This window comes from Rhincodon typus, chromosome 40, assembly GCF_021869965.1.
Source record: "Rhincodon typus isolate 14 chromosome 40, sRhiTyp1.1, whole genome shotgun sequence".
In the NCBI taxonomy this organism is placed as follows: domain Eukaryota; kingdom Metazoa; phylum Chordata; class Chondrichthyes; order Orectolobiformes; family Rhincodontidae; genus Rhincodon; species Rhincodon typus.
In genome coordinates this window covers 10,323,676-10,345,407 of record NC_063371.1, presented here as the reverse complement: position 1 = coordinate 10,345,407, position 21,732 = coordinate 10,323,676, and positions in this window count along the sequence as shown.

The window sequence follows — 21,732 nt, the reverse complement described above, 5'->3', positions numbered from 1 at the left end:
CTCTGTCAAAGATTACGTAAATGGAAGATTTGCCACTTAGATACTAACATGTATTTGATTTCCGTGCTTTCATGTTTGTTCATTTATCTTACTCTTATTTAACTATCTCCCACTGGTGGCAAGTCCTTTCCATATAAGGAGGGCATATTTCACAGCCAGTGTAGGTCAATAAACCAAATATTTGCTCTGGCTTGATATGTGATCTCTTTAATCCTTATTTTTTTTCCTTTTTGCAATATGGGTATATTAGAAACTATCAACTATTCAGTGCCCAAAGAAGGAAAGTCAGTCTGCACTAATGCTGTGCTTGGACTTTTGTCTGAAATCACTGCAATAGAGGCAGCAGTTCTCCTTGTCCAAGGTGCTGAGCAGGATGTCTCAATTCTTTCAGAAGAAAATTAATAGGGTTATTTTATCCTATGATCTTATGCTGCATTGAAATTTTCATGAAATTTGCAGTTGGCATCAATTATACAGCATCTCTGGCAGAAATGCAATGATCACACTGGTTTAAATTACTTTAACAAAGATGGTTTTGCAATGTGCCTGCATTTCAGGAAGTGATGTTCTACTCTTTCTATTTTCAAATCTTTTATTATATTCACTCATGACATTGGCTGTCGTAAGTAGTTAGATCCCATCTGTACTTACCCTTGCGATATCCTGATATATCATTATTGGAACACTGCAAGATGGTTCATCCAACTGCAAAATTGATTTTATCAGAATGAACATCTCACAACTTACAGTGGAGGACTGCTTGAGTCTGTGCTCTGAAAGACAACATGAATCCACAATCCCACTCTCACCAAAATCCTGAATGACTGAATCAAGACCAAATGTCAAGTGCATTTGAGCACTGCATAAATCTGGTTTTGATGGTGGAAGGATTGAGACATAGAAGATTGCTCGTTTAAGTCAGCTTTTTGTGTTGTCAAGCTGATTACGGTGAAAGTTGGGTTCAGTTAGCAGTTGTGGTTTAAAGCAGCAGTGGCTCTCATTGGATACCCCACTGTGGCACTGTGGTGTGACATGCTAACCTCTTCTCAAGCTGTTTGTTCACAGAGTTTTGTGGAAAATTAATGTGCTTTAACATGTAAGAGTCCTGATTTCTCCAACTCTGTTACTTTACACTGTTACCTCAGACGTTATTCTTTCATTTGGCAGTGTTTAATGTTTTAGAGTCTTTCCAGAGTTGATTCAAAAGTAACTGAATTGTTTGGCTTTCATGCAGTGAAGGACATGGGGATTTTAGAAAAATACGACTTGTCCTTTCTGTAGAAGCGAGCAAAGCAGCACTCTCACATAATTGTAACAGCACTGAAGGAGATCATATAGCCCATTGTGTCCCATTTGAGGACAACTATGTGAAGTACAACAGAGCCATTAATTTCATCTGAGTCCCATTATTTAACATCAAGCATGCCAGAAGATATTTGTGTCTGGTCCACCTACAACTGCCTTATACAATATGTTGTCTTTCCTTGGGTTGGACAACTCCAAGATCAAAGGACTTTTTTTCATTTCTACAAGTAAATACATATTTAAAATGTTGATTAAGAATTTCTTTTGGTCAGAATTATTACCTTTTAATTCATTTCTTTGGAAAAACCAACCAGAACAAGAGTGTTATGAACAAAGCGCGAGGGACAACTATGATGAGGAATGTATAATTAGATGGAAGTGTAACACAGGAAATGACACCACCTGCAAACTGGAGGAGCAACACCTCATATTCTGCCTCGGGAGCCTCCAGCCCGATGGCCAAAACATGGAATTCACCAGTTTTAAAATCTCCCAACCCCCAACCTCATCCCATGTCCAACCCTCCCTCTCATCCCCGATTCCTTGACCTGACACAACCTGTCCATCTTCTCTCCCACCTATCCACCCCTCCCATCCCACTGACCAATCTCCACCACTCCCTACCTGCACTCATCTATCACTGTTACCTTCACGAGCCCCACCCCTCCTATCTATTTATTTCCCAGCTCCCTTCCCCCTCCCCATTTCTGAAGAAGGGTCCCAACCTAACATGTCAACTTTCCTGCTCCTCTGATGCTGTCTGGCCTGCTGTGTTCCTCCAGCTCCACACTGTGTTGTCTCGGACACCAGCATCGGCAGTTCTTGTTATCTCTGAATGTATACAACCTGTAATGTCTTGCACCTTGTAAGTACCAACAGCATTACACACCAAATATTAGAAAAACATGATTCCAGGATTTTTACCTCTTTATCCATAATTTATTTCACCTTTGTGTACAGAACATTGACATGAGGTTTAAATTTCCCTTTCTCTTGTTTCAGTTCTGCCCCTAAGCTGACAGTTATTTAATTTCAAAAAGAAATCCCAGTTCATTTTGTCCACTAAGTCCACTCTGATTTGCCCCCACCAGAAGGCTGAGCAGCTCACTGATCTCTGTTCTTTACAAACAACAGTGTTTCGATTCTTAGGATCCAACTGATTGAGACATTACTTTCAAATAAAGTATGCAAACATGGAAATGTTCATTGATGATTGATATAACTTCTGAACTGAATGGTTTTTTAGAATGAGACGCAGTCATGTCAGAGCCAAGTGAGAAAATGAACTCATACGCGATTGTTAGATTCACTTATCTTCCGTTATCTTGTGTTTAAAAAGGTTGGAGTCTCCTGGTTCTGGGTATGAAAATGTCAATGCTCATGTTCCTCAAAACTGATACCACTAAGTATACCACTAAGTAGCCTGGTCACCCTGTATTGTTGGAAAGTAACAATCTTACATGTGTCGATGCCTTTCTGTCAACCCTATTATCATGCTTTGTTATAGGACAGAGGCAGTGTGAGAGCAGACACTTTTGCAGAGAGCTTGCTCTGTCATGACATGCTGTTCCACTCCAGTGGATTCAGAGAACTGCTCCCTGCAACATATTGTTACCATTCATAATGTGAAACAATTTCTTAAGCTCACATCAGGCAGACCTGCCCACAAATTGTCTGCTCCTGGGTTACCACTAGCTTCCAGTTCAGAAGTATAAAACATAGAAATGTACATTAATGGAGTAATACCATTAAATGTGCATTTATCAAAATGCTAGATGGAGCATTATGTGAAGTCAGTCTCTTTAGAAGAGCTTCATGCTCATTAAAAACCACACTGGTGCAGAAAAATGCTTTGAATTACAGGTACATTCAAGAAACCTTGATCCACTGCCCAATTTCATTAATTGTGTGTGCAGAGCTTTGCAAAGTAACTCAGTGACATCAAAAAAAATTACTCAATTTTTCTCTCCAGTCACCATTTCTCCAATGTACGTGATGATTCTTCATGGAGTTAAGATACCGGGAATCAATTTGCAAGCACTTCTGTCTCTGACTTAGAAGACTGTGCATTCAATCCCAGTCTGAAGTGAGGGTATATTCTCTTCACTGACTTCTACATTGTTTGATATGCAGTTTCAGATGAAATGTTAAATTCACAACCTGTATGGGTGTACATGACAAATTCCATTGCACTATTTAATTAAGTTAGAAAAATCCTCCTGGTGCCCTGGCTTGTGTTGTTCTTTGATCAATACCAAACCTTCACTACTTGAATGTTAGTGTACCTTGTCCTCTGCAAATGGCAGATGCCATTGCCTATATAATAATTACTGTATTTCAGTGGTTACAAAACACGATTAAAATTTGAAAGCTGTTTTATACAAATATCAAAGCTCATTCATATTTCTTCATGTGAAAGCTGTTACAATAATGATAAATGATTGATAATGAATGATTCTGAATTCCTTCAACTGATTTTAATACCTGAATCTTTCGTAGACTAAATTTAAAAAAAATCCTAAAAAGGAACAAACACTGCGCTGAATCTTAGCATCTTTTACCAAAGTGCGAATCAAGCGTAGTTTGGCAGATTGATTCTCACTGCGGGGCCAGGTGGGTTTCCTTGCCATATCTTAGCAAACCCACTGCATATATTGCTGTTTGAGCCGTTGCAGCATGAATCATGCCCTATTTCTGCCCAATCTTACTGTTTGGCATTCTCAGAGGATCATTCCACTTAGCAGGAGGCTTCCACAAGACCAACATTCCTTGAGGCCATGCGAACTTTCAAAGCCAGCTGCACACCTGCAGACATCTACAAACTGAATCTCTTGGCTACGTTAAGCGGTTGAAGAGATGGCAGCGAAGGCAAGCCTGGCACCACATTTTTCAGAAATGAACCTGAAGGTCCTTGTGAATGGGAAGGTGGAGAAAAGTGGAATCCTGTAGATCAAGGCACCAGCAGAGGAGGCCACACTCCCATGCCACGCCAATGTGGTCGGAGATCACATCCTGGATCAGCACATACAGTGTTGTGATGTCTGTTCCTCTCAATGTTCTGGCATGTGTGGTCAATATATTAATCACCACAGTAGTCTCTTCAGTCAGACAGACACAACTTGGTCAGGAAGTACAAACTCAAGAAGTTTCTTCAAGCACTCTTTTGAAAGAACAATAGATTTCACCCCGAATTGAACAACAAGATTTTCTTTGCAGAAATAGAGGGAAGACTAGTGAGGCTGCTTGTTCTTAGGAAACTTCTCTCCAACTCACCTCATTCTTAGCAGATTTCCCCCCACCTGAATCCAATAAAAAAAACAATTCTCCAAGCCAATCAGTGATCAGAACAATTCCCACAACAATTCATAGCAAAGCAAGTGTGTGATTCATGGGAAGCCTTATCAAAGAAAAATTTCCAATATCCACATGAATTTTCAATCACCTCTTTTAAAGAAACCCCTTCAGGTATCGCCACAAACCTTGAAAATGTAAATGCTCCAAGAGGTACTAAAGAGAATGCATCGCATCCCAAATCCTCGTTGAGAAGTTGATGGTGAACTACCTTCTTAAATCATTGCAGTACATCTAATGCAAATACAAGTACAATGCCAAGATTTGACCCCAACAATAAAAATGGCAACATATTTTGAAGTCATGATGATTTATGGTTTGGAGTCAACTTGCATGTGTTCTCATGCATCTGTTGCCCTTGTCCTTCAATGTGGTAAAGGTAATAGATTTAGAAGATGCTGGTGTCAGAGTCTTCTCTGCAGAACCCTCTCTGCATTCTTTAAGTCAAAGAGATTTTAAAGAATAAAGAGGTCAGAGGATGATCAGTACTCCAGTTCTGCCAAGAGGTAGTTGAACTACACAAGACTTCCGCGAGAAGCCAATGATATCTGATAATAAACAGAAGATGTGAGTGAAATGGGAAGAGGCTGAGAATTCTTAAAATAATTTGAAAGCTGTTCTTATATGCCACTCAAAAATAGGCCACTTGGTCAGTCAAAGCCATCAGGTCTGTGATACAAACAGAAAATGGTCACTCAGTAGACTGGGTAGCCTTTTGTCAAGAGAGCAACAGAATTCATGTTTCAAGCAAGATGTGTTTCATTGCATTCAGAAAATGCTGTTTCATCTAATCTAGAAAATAGTATTTTGTTATTTGTTCATGGGATATGAACGTGACTAGGAAGGCCAGCATTTATAGATGATCAGATTCTAAGCTCATGCAGAGGTAGTGAGGGTAAGCATCGGCAAAGGGAGGGAAGAACAAAAGAGATTGTCTAACAGGATTGAAAGCAGGATTGATTTGATGAATAGCAGAATCATGACTAACACCGACTGTGCAAGAAGGAGATCATTAGTTACGATCTGAAATTGTTGAACTCCAGAATGTACATAAGTTTGTAAAGTGCCTTCCTGAAATTTGAGGTGCAGTTCTTCAATCTTTGGATCAGTGTATTTAGTCAAGGAAACATTCCAGGAATACACAAAAATGGGTTGAAAATCAAGAATACACAAAAATAGTGTCACAGAGAAAAGACCAGAAAGGTTGTGAGGATTTTAGACAAGATACTTAACTTCAACTGAACTACTCTGTACAGTTCTGGGCACCGCACAATCAGAAGAATGTGAAGGCTTTGGAGAGAGTCCATACGGGATTTCCAAGACTGGTTCCCTTGCTGGGATGAGACACTTGAATTATGAGGAAAAGTTGGAGCAGTTGGGACTACTATTCTTGGGACAGGAAAGGCTAAGAGAAGATTTTGTAGAAGTTTTCAAAGTAATGAGGGGTCTGGACAGAGAGAAAATGTTCCCAATTTATAAATGGATTGAGAACCAGAAGGATGAAATTTTATAGGGGTCTGAATGATGTAGGCTATGGCAGGATTTTTGACAGAATCGCGTGAAAAGGCTGACAAGGGAATAGGTCCAACTACAAACTACATGGGCAGTGGGCATTCGGGTCGGCACTGTCAGTCAGGTGATTTGCATATCGTCATTTGAAGTGCTGCAAGCACAGCTGTCCCAGGTTTGGGCAGTCATGTCTAGGGGCAGCTTGTCAAAGGTGGTTGTAGGTCGGGGGCAAATACAGTCCTAGGGGGTTTGTTTATTGATCATTCAGGAGAGTGCAATAAGGGCGAGTGGAGGAATCACGGATGTGGGGGAAGAAAGCAGAGGGATGCTTTGAGGTGGGGACGAGGACAGTGATGACAGGAATTCAAGGTTCACAAGGTGTAAGTAAACAGCATTGGAGGACATGATTGGCTCCATGAGGGTGCGTTATGGGCAGTCACCACCACTGTGGCCTCTGCTGGGGGAATGTAGAGGAACAGAAGGGCAGTATTATGGTGTACTGTTGAGGCTCAGCACACAGGTAAAATAGTTGGGAGCTGAAAGTCAATGCATTGGATCTTCAAATGGGATTGGGTGGAAATAAGATGCCAACTAAGGCAACATAAAGGGGTCATGAAGGCTTGGGAGTATGGGCACCTGGCAACCAGGTGGAGCATGTGCTGATAATGCCCACCGCAAGCTGCATTTCCTCCCTCACTTGCTGTTCCCTAGATGCTTCCTGCAACTGGACGCTGAATGGCTCATACATCAGTGTCAGTTTGATGGATGAAAACACAGTATCAATGTTTGCTGCACATGAGGACGTTGAAGAGGCAAATACATGAAACATCTGTTTACAAACTTCAACTATATTTAATATAACATAACTTCTTTGCCCACTCGCTATGCATGAGAAGCAAATATGCTTAGGCTTAAAATATTGGTGAAAGGTGATTTGCACAATGCCACTGGTACTTAACATTACCACCTCAATGATGCAGACATGGCAACAATGACTTAAAAAGAGGTGAACGTTGGCCAAAAGCATCCAATCACTTGTGAAACTTGAGGCAACAGGAGAGCATAGATATATGACCTTTGATGAAGCAATGATGATGGATTCTAATGAATACATTGAAAATTGGACTGATTGACATGGCTGTGGGATGGGAAGGAGGTTGGAGTGCAGAGTGCACTCACTTTTTGATGCAAGATTTTGGTCACTCAGTCAGCATAACTGTAGCCTAGGACGGATAAACTGTGTGACCTGATGATTAAACAGCAACAAGGGTGATAGAAGGGGATTATGTGTGCAAGGGAGTGTCAGCCATGTCAGTTATATGCTGTGAGCAGCGTGGCTTTGTGCCTGCTTTACCTGGTGAAGATCTCAGCGCTTATCTTTTAAAGGTGGCCTTTTAAAGATGGTGTAGGTGCAAGGGATGCCAGATTTGCAGTGGATATCTGCTGAATAGTGAATTATTCTGGGGACAATGTGTGGCAAGATAGGCTAGAATCAAGCTAGAAGGATGTCAGAGGGATAGGGCAGATAGGGAAGAAGAGTCCCGATCCAAAACGTCAACTTTCCTGCTCCTCTGATGCTGCCTGGCCTGCTGTGTTCATCCAGCTCTACACTGTGTTATCTCTGACTTCAGCATCTGCAGTTCTTACTATCTCTGATAGAGATAATGATGTGGGTTTGATAAGATATGTTGAGAGATCTCGCTGGGCCTTGTAGCTTAATGCAATAACACTTCACTGAAAAAAAAGTACAATTCAACCCAATGTACACACGCACCCAGTAGTTCAGACATGGTATCCAATGTCCTGAAGTGTGGTGAAGGCAGGTTCAGTTGACACATTCAAAAGTGGTATTGGATGATTATTTAAATAGAAAGGATGTGCAGAGTTCCAGGGAAAATGCAGGTGAATGACATTAAGTTAAAATGCGCAAAGAGTTGGTGCAGACTTAACGGGCCAAATAGCCTCAATCTGCACCATATCAGTTCTTTGGTTGTGGATTTAAACTCCAGAGTCCTTCCAATGATCATGAGTGTCAGTTGTAGATGATGTAAAATGTTAGTGAAAGATCAACCCAAAATTAATAAATAAACTGAGGTCAATGGAGCTGGCTGTAAATATAAAAGACAGATTACAAGACGTACTTAAAGAAGTAAATTAGATCAATTTGAACATGGATTGATAATAAATGTTCATCAGGTGTCAAAACCTAAACAAAGATGTCAAATGAAGAGACATTTAATAATATGAAAGGTTGTTACGGAGCAATAAAATCAAGAAGATGATAAGTTGAATGCTGATGTGTACGATGTCATGAATGGAGATCTTTGAATTATCATGCTTCAGGAGTGCACTGAAAATTTGTTCAATGGGAATAAAGTGAAAAATGACCCCATCCTTGAGCTGGTACAAGAAAGGAAACTGGTTATGTGGAGACAAATGACACATCAGCATATAATTATGGAAACCAGGGAGAAAGTTGCTGATGTATTTAATATTTGAGAAAGCTCAAGTTGATAGATCAAGAAGCAGGCAAAGAAGGAAAATGGGCTGAATGATGTGACGAGGGAGAAACATAACATTATGAGCTTAGTCAGAAAATTTAAGACTGTACACATTTCTTCATAAAACGTAATCATAATCTGTTTATTACCACTGGTGTGTATACTTCACAGCTTTTCTTTTTGGCACAGTTCCTGCTGTTTAATTTTGAAATGCTTCTTTACTTAAAAATCTGAAATTAGAGAAGAGGTCTAATGGTGACTGTGTAACCATTGTCGATAGTTGTGAAAACCCATCTTGTTCACAGCTGTCCCTTTAAGAAGGAAATCTGTTTACCTGGTCTAGCCTGCATGTGATTCCAGACCAACAGCAATGAGGTTGACTGAGCAAGCTGTCCAGTTCACTGGCAATAAGGGATGAGCAGTTTCACATCTTTACCATTGCATTGGTGAAAGAAGCCCACATTCTGAAGACAATAAATGTCATCCTTTCAAGCCAGTCACATATCTTCTGCATGTGTACTATACCCTGATTGTCAAATCAATTCTGGCTGAAGCATTCTGTACTCTAAATTCAATACAGCTCTTCTCTGTGTTTTGCCATCTTGTTATTTGGTGACTCCTCCTGGCCTTGCTCTCAAACATGTTGAATTCCTATGACTGTCATTCCATGCCTGCCTGTTGAAAACAAAACACCGAGTGTAAAGTGACAATGATGGGCTTTGAATACTTTTCAATGAATCTATCCTCAGTGGAACACTCAGGATGAATTTTTTCTCAGAGTCTGTCTTTTTTTAAAATAATTTTGCATTTTCAAGGTGAATGTGGTACCATGCCAGTTTACAGATAGCTGTGTGCATTTTCATCTGGCTGATGCAAATGAATTTTAATAATATGATCCAGAACATCTTTCTGCAAAAGGTTAGCAAGAACTGGAGGGCATCAGATAAGAAGCAAAGGAAAGATTAGAAATTTCCAAATTCTTGTGCTGCAGTGGTGTTAGTACCCCTGAGTCAACACATTCAAAGTGTTAGGAAGATGATGGTCTAGTTCTATTATCACTGGACTATTAATTCAGACACCCAGATAATGTTCTGGGGACCTGTGTTTGAATCTTGTCATGAGCAGATGGTGGAATTTGAATTCAATAAAAATTGTAATTAGTAGTCTAACAATGACCATGAATCCATTGTCGATTGTTGGAAAAACCCATCTGGTTCACTCATGCCCTTTTGGGAAGGCAACTGCCATCCTTTCCCGGTCTGGCCTATATGTGACTCTAGACCCACAACAATGTGGATGACTCTTAACTGCCCTCAGGGCAATTAAGGATGTGCAGTAAATGGTGGCCTAGCTCGTGGCGCCCACATCCCATGAATAAATAAAGTGTTCTTGGACCTGATTACTGCCTTTGACTGCTGTTACAAATATAAAACATTTGCAAGATAAGCACCTCCTATCAGCCACACAGGACATTGCAAAACCTTTTGTAGCCAGCAGGTTATTTTATACATGCAGTCATTGTTACTTTGGGAAAAGCAGCAATCGACTTGCTCACAGCAAGGTCCCACAAACAGCATACAATGTTGTTTGTAGGAAGAATATTGACCAAGGCTTAGCCAAGAACACATCAATCTCATCTTCCAACTGTTTCATGAGATCTTTTGCAAGTCAAGTGCCTGAATTTGCAATGCAGCCTCAATTTATAAATGTCATCTGAAGGTTATCTCCATGCATGCTTTCATCCGATGAGTAGCCCCTTGAGTGACCATCACTGGAACAACATTAGAGTTAAGACAGGTGCCTGTTGACCCTCTTATGTTTATGGCAGCGTGGTGAAAACCAAAATAAGGAGCTAGTGAATGAGCAGAAAGAGCAGACAGTACCTTAATCCCCAAATGTCCAACTGGACCGCATTTGATCATTGCTGACCTTCATTAGTCATGGCATGCAATGAGGAGAGAAAGATCAATAACATTATTAAATGCATTGAAGTAACTTCAGTAAAATTCCATTGCAGCATCACTTAACTTGCAGGGTTGAGATAAAATCATAAGACCATAAGAAGTAGGAACAGGGGTGGGTCATTCAGCCCCTCAAGCCTGTATTCAATAGGATTGTGCCTCATCAGACATTCCTCACGTCCACTTTCCTGCCATTTCCTCTTAACCCTTGATTCCCCAACTCATAAAGAATCTATCTGTCTCAGCTTTTAATATACACAAGGACTCTGTCCCCACAGGTCTCTGTGGCACCGAGTTCCAAAGACTCACAATCTTCTGAGTGAAGAAATTCTTCTTCATCTCAGTCTTAAATTGGTGCTCCTTTATTCTGAAACTATACCTTCTGGTCCTAGACTCACATGAGGGGAAAATTAAATCAAACAAAAATAGACCCTTTTTTTAAAAAAATAGTGCCGTGCCCTTGAGGAATTAGATGTGCTGTTGCTGACCTCCAGTGCCACACCCACCCAACAGAGACATTCCTCCAGCATTGTGCGCTCAACCACAGTCTGTTCCATTTCCATGACAACCACGGAGAAGCACTTTCTTTTCCAAAAAAAGAATCACAGTTCCTTGACAACATCCCACCTGCCTCAGGCAACACATTTGCATATTTTATTTAGTTTTGAACAATAAACTCTTCTGACTTTCTTTGAATGTATTAGTGCTCCTATTTCATGGCAAATTTGCAGCACAGAGATAATTCAGGACATAGGAAGTGACTTGAAAAAAATGATACAACAGCAGATAGAAGCAGTTCCACTTTCCTTGAGCACATTTTTGTCTGACTTTCTCCCTTGTGTCAAGATCTTTTTCATTCCAAAAATATACTTTATTCATAAAATATCTTTATGTACATGCATAGTCCCTAAAGCAGTTCAGCTCTGTACAGTAGCATACAGAGAAACAAACAATCACTGCAGTTTGACTCTATCCAGCAAACAAAACAAAAGCGTCCCTTAATTGTACAAGACTATATTTACATATATTTGAGTCATCAGGAGGGTCCTTGGCAGCAGCTGCTCCAAGCTATAGTGCGTCCCTCAGAACATAGCCCTGGACCTTGGAATGTGCCAGTCTGCAACCTCAATCAAGGTCAACTCCTGGCTCTGGAAGACCAACGTGTTTCACTAAGTTGGTGGTCCTCCAGGCACAGTTGATATTTGTCTCAGTGTGCGTCCCAGGAAACAGACTGTAGTCCTGCATCGGGAGCTGCTCAGGACAAATCTGGACAAAGACCACTGCATCTTTCTCCAGACTTCCTTTGCAAAGGTACATTTCAGCAGCAGATGTGTGAAGTCCCTATCCTACCCGCAGCTGCTTCAAGGTCTTCCCCTTCTCACCACCAGCCAAATGATGTCTTGGTACTTGTTGGAAAGTTCTGGTGATGAGACATTCTGCCAAATGACTTTAACAATCTGCTTAGGGAACAACCCAGCAGGACCTACTCTCTGCTTTTCCCAGGGGATCTCGAGGACACTACATGCTGACCACTTCCTGATGAACTTGTGGTCAAAGGTGTTTTTCTTTGCAAATTTCTCCAGGAAGGACAGGTGATACGGAACGGTCCAACTACTTGGAACGTTCCACGGCAACGAGGCCAAACCCATCCTCCGCAACACTGCACCAGGCAGAACCTCAGTAGGAAGTGACACATAGTGTTTGTGTATGAGGATCTATGCACAGCTTGATGCAGCCACACTCAAAGGTGGCCATCAGGATGAGGGCAGCGTTGGGCACACTCTTCTCCCCCTTACCCAGAGCTTTGTAAATGGCATCCCTGCAGGCATGGTCCATCTTAGACTTCCAGAAAAAGTGGAAGATTGCTTGGGTGACTGCAATGGCACAGGTTCTGGGAAATGGCCAGACCTGCACCATATACAACAATGGAGAGAGTGCCTCACAGTTGAGGACCAGGTTTTTATCAGCAATGGAAATAAAGCAATGCTCCCAAAAGCCAGATTTTTGCCACACCTTGGGGATGCGCTCCTCCCATGTTTTTTGCGGATGTCCCGGCCCCTCTGAACCACATTCCCAGCACCTTCAGGTGAAGGGTTTAAAGAATCTTCTTGATTTTCCCCTAGACTCTTTCCACCAGTCCACTGAAGACTGAAAGAGGGGCTTCATAGTTCTCCAACCTGTGTAATCCCTTTTGAGCTCCTCAATGGGGGAGCAACAGTTTCACATTCAGCTTCCACTTTCCCTTGCCAGCCTGTTGGCCATCCTGTAGGTGACAGCTGGTCAGCAGGAGGCATTGGTCACAGAAGAACACTGCCTTGACATCAGTGGATCTGACCGAGAGCGTGCGGGACACAAACAGAAAATCTATCCCTGAGCGGGTAGACCTGTCCGGCAGCGACCAAGTGTATCTCCAAAGACATCGTGCAGCTTGGCGACTTCAACCATTTCCATCAGGAATCTGGGTTTGCCATCAACCCCTCTGGATCGTCCATCCGCATCAATGACACAGCCAGAATGACCAGCCTGGACATTGCAAGCAGCAGTGACAGCTGCTGTAGGATGGTCAGTCACTCACTGTTTACCACTGGGGCCTGGTTAATTAGTCTCAGGGGAGTATGTAAGGTCTGCTACGAGAAGGTGCCCACCCATCATCTCCTTAGCCTTGGAGATGGTGAAGTTTCCTCCTCGCAGCAGAATACCCAGGCTAGAGGAGTGGCAATCGTTACCCAACCTGAGCAAATCAAAGGCCCATGGGTTCTTCAGTTGGACCATTTCCTGTAGATGCTGAGGTGCGGTATCCTGCACTCCTGCAGAAAAACGAGGTCTGCTTTGACGATGGCCAAGTAAGCCAACTTGGAAACAATTTTAAAACCCCATTTTGAGAGTAGACCCAATGTCCGTTCACCCGTGGCCTTGTCTTTGGGGGACTCCCTGCATCCCCATGGTGTGGGCGAACTGTTGGATGCTCTCCGCACTGAGGTAGCCACCCTGTTCATCCCCAGGGGGATTGCCCTATTCAAGTGCTGTCGGTCCGGTTCTGAGTCTGACAGAGGGATTGTTGTGCTCTGCTCCTGATTTGGAGCGTTGCTACTCCCAGCTGCCCAGAGCTGGGGCGCAGTGGTTAACCCTTGGTTCCCAATAGCTGGAGATCGGGTTTCACCAAGTCTCTCACAATGTCCGGTGTTTCTGGGTTGGGGGGGTACTCCTCTCCTTTTCCTCTGTAATGCTGTCATTGTAGGAGCTAATTTGGCTGGCACCTACCTCACAGTTGTAAAGTGTAAAGTACAGATTGTGGAGTCTCCATAATTAATATTTCATATATAAAATATAAAATTTCTTAGCTTTTGAGGCTCAGCAATTTAATGCTACCCAAGTTCTAAAACAACTGCCTTTAAAGGTAGTAAGAACTGCCGATGCTGGAGTCAGATATAACACGGTGTGGAGCTTTACAAACACAGCAGGCCAGGCAGCATCAGAGAAGCAGGAAAGTTTGAAGGGTCCCAACCCAAAACGTCAGCTTTCCTGCTCCTCTGATGCTGCCTGGCCTGACGTGTTCCTCCAGCTACACACTGTGTTTTCTCTGCCTTTAAAGATGTTTCTGAATGCCCCACATTTTATGGACAAATTTAGGGGGAGATTTAATCTGCATGTGGTGTGTAGCTGAAATCAGAATAACATTAGGAATTGATGATTTTTTTTCAGAACCAGAATTAGGGACACAAATCAGAAACTGAGTGACTGGGATGGATCGCACCTAGGTCAAAAGATTGTGCATTCAGGTCCTGTGAGTTACCTGAACCAAAAATTTAATACAACACTGCAGTACAGTACTCTATCACTGTTGCAGGTTATAACTTTGAAATAAGCTGGAAAACCCAAGTCTTCTAGTCTCTCAGGTGCACTTATAGCCATATTTTGAAGAAAAAAAGCTAAAATATCCCTGGTAAACATTGAGACATCATAGAATCCCTACCATGTGGAAGCAGGCCATTCGGCCTATCGAGTCCACACTGACCCTCCGAAGAGCATCCCGCCCAGACCCACACCCTACCCCATCCTTGCATTTCCAACCCTAGACACTATGGGCAATTTAGCATGGCTAATCCACCCTAACCTGCACATCTTCGGACTGCGGGAGGAAACCGGAGCACCTGGAGGAAACACATACAGACACGGGGAGAACGTACAAACTACACAGGCAGCCGCCTGATGCTGGAATCAAACGCAGGTCCCTGATGCTGTGAGGCAGCAGTGCTAACCACAGGGCCACTGTGCTGGTTTTATAATAAATTATCTGTTTATCGTATTGCTGTTTGCAGGAATTTGTTGTGTACAGTTTGGCAGCTGAAAGCTGAATTTCCTGTATTGCAACAACAGCCACAGTACTTTGGAACAACCTGATGTTGTGACTGGCATTATGTAAATATAAGTCTTCCTTTCTCTTGGGTCAAAGACTTGGATCAAAAAGGTGGGCTTTGGGGATGTTCATGAAGGAGGTGAGGTAGAGCGTTTGGGAAGGTATTTACAAGTTGCTTTGCTTGCCTGGATGAGTATAGCTCCAAAAGCAATCACGAAGTTCACCAATATCCGGACAATACAGCATTCCTGACTGGCAGCCCATCCAGCACATGAAACATTCACTCCCTCTCCTGCCAGCACACAGGGGCTGCAGTGTTAATGATTGTCTAATCTGCCTTGTTAATTGTGCATTGGAACACCGGCAAGCTTGCAGCCAAATTGCCAGAGCTTTTCAGCACCTTCCAAACCCGTCATCTCTGCACTTTGGATGGACAAAGGCAGCAAGCTCTTCTGCACACCAATAAGTATGTGCTGACTCTCAGTTAGCTGAACAGCATTTAAGTGCCAATGTTTCGGCAAGTGTCATTAGACCTCCAGAAATGAAGGAGTTGTGCTTCTCTGGGCAACAAAACACCTCAAGCCAGAAGAAAGCCGGTTTATTTCCCTACTCCTGCTTCCAAGTTTTGATATTTCAATGGCTTATGAAGAGAGGTCAAATAGGTCGGAGCATACTCACTGGAATTTGGAAGAATGACATGTGACCTTATTGAAACAGAGAAGATTCTTATGGAGACTTGACAGGGTAAATGCATATGGGTTGTTTCTCCTTTTACAAGAGCCTAGGACCAGAGGGCAAAGTCTCAAAATAAGGAATCACAGATTTAAGACACAGATGACAAAGGAAGTTCTCCTCTGAGTAGTCAGCCATTCAGTCCTTCAAGCCTGTTTCTCCATTCAGTATGATCATAAGTGCTCATCCAACTCTGTACCCAGTTCCTGCTTTCACCTGCTACCCTTTGATTCCTTTAGCCCAAACTTTTTCTTGAAAACATTCAATGTTTTGGTTTCAGTTGCTTTCTGTCGTAGAGAATTCTGCAGGCTCACCACACCACAAGTAAAGAAATTTCTCCTTGTCTCATCTCTGGACAGCCTACCCCATACCCTTAGACTGTGACCTGTGGTTTTGAACACCCCCAGTCATCACATCCTTTCCTGCATTTACCCCGTTTAGTCCTATTCGAACCTTAGAGGTTTCTATGAGATCTTCCCCATCTCTATTTTTCTAAACTCCAATGAATGTGGTCCCAACTAATCCAGTTTCTCCTCATATATCAATCCTGTCATGTCAACAATCAGTCCTGTAAACAGTCTTCCACACCTGCTATCAGCCTATTAACTGCCTGCAATGTCAATACATCTTTCCTTAGAATAAGGGGCACAAAACTGTTTACAGTATTCCAGTAGTGGTTAGACTAGTGTTGTATTTAGTTTCAGCAAAACCTCCCTGCTTTGTAAATTCATTCCCTTTGCCATAAAGGCCAGCATTCCATTTGCTTCCCAATTACCTGCGAACTTAGATGTGAGCTTTCTATGATTCATGGACGAGGACTCCCAAACCCCACTGTTGCATTCTGCAGTCTTGCTTCATGTAAATAATATTCAGCTTCTTTATCTTTCCTGCCAAAGTATATAACCTCATATTTTCTCACATTATATTTCATCTGCCAAGTTTTTGCCCACTCACTCAACTTGTCTGTATCTGACTGCAGACTCTTTGTGTTATCCTCATTATTTTACTTCCCACCTGTTTTTCCAACTATTAAACACATGCTCTTTTCTTTTGAAATATCTCCACAGAGGGCAGTATTCCATCACCAAGTCACCCTTTACTTGTACATGGAAAATCCTCGGCATTTGTACAGCTTCCTCAGAACCAGCTCCTAGGGTGAACAGAGCCTCTGACGCTCCTGTTTGTATCTGTCAGCCAGGGCTCCATCATTGGACCAGGTTCACAGCCTCAATCAGGGAACTCAGATTTGGTGAGGTCCACCTGGCTGACCTCATCACAATCACTACACTTTTAAAATAGTCTAATGCATGGTACCTTATTAAATGCATTCTGAAAATCAAAAACATTACATTGACTCTTTCTCCTTTATCTAATCTCTTGTTATCTCCACAAAGAATTCTGATAAATTTGTCAGACATGATTTCACATTCATGAAGCCATGCTGACTCCACTTGGTCACATCATGTATTTCAAAATACCCTGCTATTACATACGTTCTCACAGATTCAAACATTTTCCAGATATCAGATGTAAGACATGTGAAAGGCTTTTAGTCAAAAGGCAAGATAACCCCTTGTTCTTCAAAAGAAGCATTGAAGCCCATAATTATACTGAGGGAGCCAGGGGCTACATAAATACTCTTGCTGGAAAATGATTTAGAATTCCTTCCAGAGAGTTTAATGAAAAGTCAAAATGTTGGTCAATGAGGTAGGTGGAGAGTACATCAATGTGCAGGGTGGTACAGACTTAATGAGGTGAGCAGTGGAAAATTGTAAGAGGATACTCACTATAGTTCAAGGAAATTAACCTTCTCCAAAATTGACACATAGCCGATTTCTGTAAAAATTCAACCCTTTGTTTTTAACCACAGATATGCAAAAACTATGTATAACCATAAAATATTGTATGTGCACTGGAAAGAACGATATCAGATAGAGAGAGAGAGAGATTGGCATCTTTGTGTTAAATACAAAGAATTTCATCGCGACAAATGATTTTATCCTTCAGTTCACTCACACAGATCCATTGCCCCCACAATAATTTTGATCAAAATTGTCAGACATTTGACAATTCCTTTTCAAATCTGCTGACAGTGATGTTTTAAAAAAAAAGCAAATGGTTTTCTCAAGTCCAATAACTGATAAAAATAAGCATGTTTTTAAAACTTAAAACAAATTTAATTTTGAACTCAAAAGAAAGAGGGATCATATTTACCAAGTTCATTTGACCAACAGCAGTAGCACATTTTACAGTTCACCCAATTTTTAGTTCCATCGACCTCCAAGTCAAACAAACACCTAAAAAAAAACTGGGTGTGATCAATATTGTGGACAAAATTCTGGTCATCAGCCCAGCAAAACACAAAGGGCAAGCTTGGTGCCTTCAGTCACCTTCAGGAAGTGGAACCAAACATGCAGGTGACACCTCTATTCAGGCGTAAGCTTAATTTTCAAAAAGAAACTTGCCAGGCCTCGGGGCAACTAAACAGAAGTATTCAACTCTACTCAGATGTGGCCAAAAAAACGTAAGAGTCATCCCTGTGTCCCCTTGGCACAGTTGCTCATGTGGTTGGCTCTCTCCACATGTTGTGACAATAACCTCAGTCAGAAGACTTTGAGCAAATACTCCAGCTAAGTATTGGATGACACATAGTGGAAGATTGAGCCAGAAGAGCTCTGGTGGCATTCAGTTGATGTTAAATTCCAAAACTGGGGCTTTTTTTAACTACTCGTTGGACCTAGGTGTCACCAGCTAGCTAGCATTTATTGCCCATCTCTAGTTGCTCTTGAGAAGGTGGTGGTGAGCTGCCTTCTTGAACTGCAGAAGTTCACATGCTGTAAGTTGAACCACAATGCCATTGGAAAGGGAATTCCAGGATTTTGACTCATAACAATGAATGAATGACAATAATATATTTCCAAGTCAGGATGATGAGTGGTTTGAAGGGGAACTTACAGGTGGTGTTGTTCCCATGCATTTGTTGCCCTGTCCTTGTAGATGAGAGTGATTGTGGGTTTGGAAGGTGCTGTCTCAGGACCTTTTGTGAATTTCTGCAGTGGATCTTGCAGATAGTATGCACTGCTGCTACTAAGCATTGGTGATAGAGGGAGTGGATGTTTGTGTATGTGGTGCCAATCAAGAGGGCTGCTTTGTCCTGGACGGTGTCAAGCCTCTTGAGTGTTGTTGGAGCTGCGCCCATGCAGGCAAATGGAGAGTATTCCATCTCATTCCTGACTAGTAACTTGTAAGTCAGGAATTAAGTGAGTTACTTGTCACAGCGTTCCGAGCCTCTGACCTGCTCTCGTAGCCACTGTGTCTATGTCGTGTCCAGTTGAGTATCTGGTCAATAGTAAGCCCAAGGATGTTGACAGCAGGGGATTCAGCGATAGTAACACCATTGAATGTCAAGGGGCAGTAGTTAGATTGCCTGTTATTGGAGATGATCATTGTCTGGCACTTGTGTGGCATGAATGTTACGTGCCACCTGTCAGCTCAAGCCCGGATATTGACCAGATTTTGTTACATTTAAACATGGACTGTATCAGTATCTGAGGAGTTGTGAATGGTGCTGAACATTCTGCATTTATCGGTGAACTTCCCAATTCTGACCTTATGATGGAGGGAAGGTCATTGACGAAGCAGCTGAAGATGGTTGGGCCTTGGACACTACCCTGAAGAACTGCAGAAATGTCTGGAGCTGAGATGACTGACCTCAAACAATGAGAACCAGCTTCCTATGTGCCAGGTAGAACTTAAACCAGCAGATTTACATTGATTCCATTTTTGCTGGGCCACTTTGACACCACACTCTGTTAAATGCAGCCTTGATGTCAAGGGCTGTTATTCTTGCCACACCTCTGGAATTCAACTCTTTTGTCCATGTTTGAAACAAAGCTGTGCTAAGATCAGGATCTGATTGCCCTGGCAGAACCCAAACTGGATGTCGGTGAGTGAGTTATTCCTCAGCAAATGCTGCTTGATAACACTGTTGATGACACCTTCCATCAATTTACTGATGATTGAGAGTAGACTGATTGGAGTTAATTGACTGGTTTGGAGCAGTCCTGCTTTTTGTGTACAGGACATACCTGGGCAGTTTTCCACTATGTTGGGTGGATGCCAGTGTTGTAACTGTGCTGGAGGAGCTTGGCTGGGGGAGCCATAAGTTCTAGAGCATGAGTCTTCAGCACTATCGTTGAAATGTTGTCAGACCCATAGCCTTTGCAGCATCCACTGCCTCCAACTGTTGCTTGAGATCATGTGGAGTGAATCAACTTGGCCGAAGACTGGTATCTGTGATGGTAGGCACCAGAGGAGGATGCCAAGATGGATTGTCCACTCAATGCTTCTGGCTGAAGATTGCTGTGAATGCTTCTGGCTTATTTTTTGCACTGATGTGTTAGGCTCTTCCATCACTGAGGATGGGGATATCGGTGGAGCCTCCTTCTCCAGTGAACTGATTAACTGCAGGGCTTAGATTTGATCCATCGGTTGTGGAATTGCTTTGCTGTGTCTACCACTTGCTGCTCATGCTGTCTGGCATACAAGTCGTCCTGTTCGGTAGCTTCACAAGGTTGACACCTCATCTTTCAGCATGCCTGATGCTGCTCCTGGCATGCCCTCCTGCATTCTCCTTTGAAACAGGTTTGATTCCCTGACTTGATGGTAATGGTTGAGTGAGGGGGGAATATGCCGGGCCACAAGGTTACAGATTGTGCTGGAGTTGATGGTCCACAGCACCTCATGGATGCCCAGTCTTGAGGTGCAACACCTGTTTGAGTCTGTCCCATTTAGTACAGTGATAATGTCACACAACACAATGGAGCATATTTTCAGTGTGAAGGCAGGACTTCACCTCTACAAGGACTGTACGCTGGTCACTCTTACCAATACTTTCATGGACAGATGCATCTGTATCTAGCAGATTGATAAGGATGAGGTAATTATGTATGCAGTTGGATGCTGCCCCTTTAAGAGAGCTGGTTAGGTGACTCAAAAGGCACAGAGCTGGGGACTCGGTCTCGTCCCAGCTGTGCAAGAGTGATCATCTAAGATAAAGTTTCAGAGTGCCTGTGCCTCCCAGCAAATTACAAACTGAACAGAGGTCAAGCATGCTTTTCCCTCCTTTTGGATCCAACCAGCTCGATCAGTGGTGCTGCTACTCTTGACGGTGGACATGGAAATCCCCCAACCAGAGTACATTTTGCCAGCCTCAGTGCCCATCAAAAAGTTGCTCAACATGGAGAAGTTCTGATTCATCAGCCAAAGGAGGACAGTACATAGCAATCAGCAGGAGGCTTCCTTGCCCATGTTTAACCTGAAGCAATGAGACTTCATGGGGCCTGGAGTCAATGTTGAGGACTCGCAGGGCAATTCCCTTCTGACTCTACATCACTGTGTTGCCATCTGTACTGGGCCTGTCATGCCAGTGGGAGAGAACATATCCAGGAATGACGATAGTAGGATCTAGGACTTGTCTGCATGCAATGACTCCATGAGAATGATAATGTCAGGCTGTTGCTTGACTAGTCTGTGAGATAGCTCACCCAAGTTTGGCACTAGTCCCTAGATGTTAGTAATGAGGATTTTGCAGAGTTGATAGGGCTGTTTCTGCTGTTGTCTTTTCCAGTACTTGGGTTGATACCAGTTGGTCCATGTATGCTTTTGTTCTGCACAAAATGATGCTCCAGTTTTCAACGTAACAACTGTCTGAATTCGAAAGGAGTCATTATGGGGTGAAGCAATGTGTTGTGACAAACTACACCTGAATATAAGCCTTTCTGAATAGAAGAATTATCATAAAGGAAGTACAACTCTGTATTTCTGAAAAGAATCCTGATTACAGTCTCCTATTGTTCCCCAGAAAATCTGACCCATTACATCTATTTCCATTTATTCAATGTGTATGTTTGATCTATAGTCATCAATGTAACAGCTAATGAACATCAGCTTTGAATCAGATGAACTATGTGTACATAAAACCAAAATCTGGGCCTAGTTCTTTCCAGAAAAAGAA